Below are 1,889 nucleotides of genomic sequence, written 5' to 3' on the forward strand. Positions count from 1 at the left end.
AAAATATTTGTAATTGCTTTGTCCTATTCCTCTATATTGTGCTCATTCGTCTTACATGTATAATTGAATATGTAGGAATATGCTGTTGTTATTTTGAATTAATAGTTAACCATAAGAATTTAACAATAAAATTCTTCTCTAAATCTCTTCTTTACGAAGATCACAGTTTCAGATCAATATTGCATTTCACTTTGCTCTGGGGAATTTCCTTTAACATTTCTTGCAAGGAGAGTTTTCTAGTAACAACTTTCCATAGTTTGTATGTCTGAGCTCTTTATTTCTCCTTCACTTTTGAAGGAGTTTTACATGGTACAGAATTCTGGGTTGTTTGACTTTTTCTTTCAATACTTTATTTTCTTCTACTTTTTTTTTCTTTTCTTATATGACATCTAAGGAAAGAATGGATTTGATTCCTGGTTTCACTTCCTTACCGGTAAGGTTTTATTTATTGATTGATTGAGTGAGTGAGTGATTTATTGATTTATTGGCTTCTTTCGAGGTTTGATCTTCATTGTTGATTTTCTGTAGTCTGTATAGGTAGGTTGTGGGGAGGACATTTATCCTGTGTGTTCTCTGAACTTTTTGGATCTGTGTTTGGTCTGTAAAAATCTGTAAAAATCCCCAAGAATTATTATTTTACACATTTCTTCTGTTCCCGTTGTTCATACATTCAGCGTCTTTGGTGACTCAGAGTTCTGGTTTGGTTTTTCGGTTTTACCACCCTCTTCTGTTTTAGAAGCGTCTATTGAGCGCTACCTCAACGCCTAATGCCCAATATTAAGATGATAAACTTATAGAACAACCATAATAGTGACCGGAAACAGCATCATGACTGGGTGGTTGTCACATGCCCCTTCCAGAGTTAAGTTTAAGGGCTCTGGAACCTTAATCAAAATAGTTACCATAGAGCCCTTGCCTCTTTACATCGCCACAGAAGTAGCCCATATTTTCATATTTGTCAACTTTTGGAAGAGACTTGGAACCACCTTTTACCCTTGCAAACAGTTGGGTTGACTGGTCCACTTGAGGGGCTAATCAGAGATACCAGTTTCTCTCTGCTGCTTCTTAGAGGGTGCTAGTCAGAGAAGAGGGTCATTTGTACTCCAAAACTGGGTGTTTTACTTCCATGCCAGCATGGTTGGAGGTAACTGCAACTTAGAAGGTAGCCCACTTGAAATTCAAGTGTGGCTGGCCCATGGTGGAACAGACCTGTGGGCAGATCTGGGCTCGCTGTTGCTGCAGGTACCCTGGGACCTGAGGGAGCTGGAGGTGAAGTAGGCTGCAATTAACATCTGGCCTAAATCTCACTTTCCAAGGCTCACCATTCAATTGGTGCCAAGGAGGTAGGGCCCTTGCAGTATGCCTCCTGTATGGAGCCCCATGTGTCCACGCACTCAGTGAGGTTCAGGACACACTGTATATATTCAGGATAGTCAGAACTGATGCCAGACCTTAGAGCACAAGGAGACTATGGAGGCAGCTCTGCCCAGGTGCTGGAGAAGTCCTCTGTAGTCCTGAAAAAAAATCCAGGTTTAGAGTTCTGGTTTCTCACCACCCGTGGCAGGCCCGAGGAAACTGCAGATAGAGCTAGCCTTCAACCTATTCCAACTGATGTTGAAGTCAGCTCTGGGAGCTCCAGGAAAACTCAAGGAACTCAATCCCCAGGGGTGCCTGATCTGTGTCTACAGAGGTAGGCCTTGGGCATACCTGTTCTTGGATGTGACAGTCTTATCTCCTGCCTTCACTCTTCAAACAGCCCCTCCTTTACTCTTGCCACAGCTAAAGCCTCCTCCTTAGAATGTCAGTCATCTGTGCTTCGAGCTTTGTGAAGTTTCAAGAAGCAACCTGAATAATGTTGAAGGCTGCTTCTACAAAATCACGCCTAGGCC

This window comes from Nannospalax galili, unplaced genomic scaffold, assembly GCF_000622305.1.
Source record: "Nannospalax galili isolate Female #2095 unplaced genomic scaffold, S.galili_v1.0 scaffold1454, whole genome shotgun sequence".
In the NCBI taxonomy this organism is placed as follows: Eukaryota; Metazoa; Chordata; class Mammalia; order Rodentia; family Spalacidae; genus Nannospalax; species Nannospalax galili.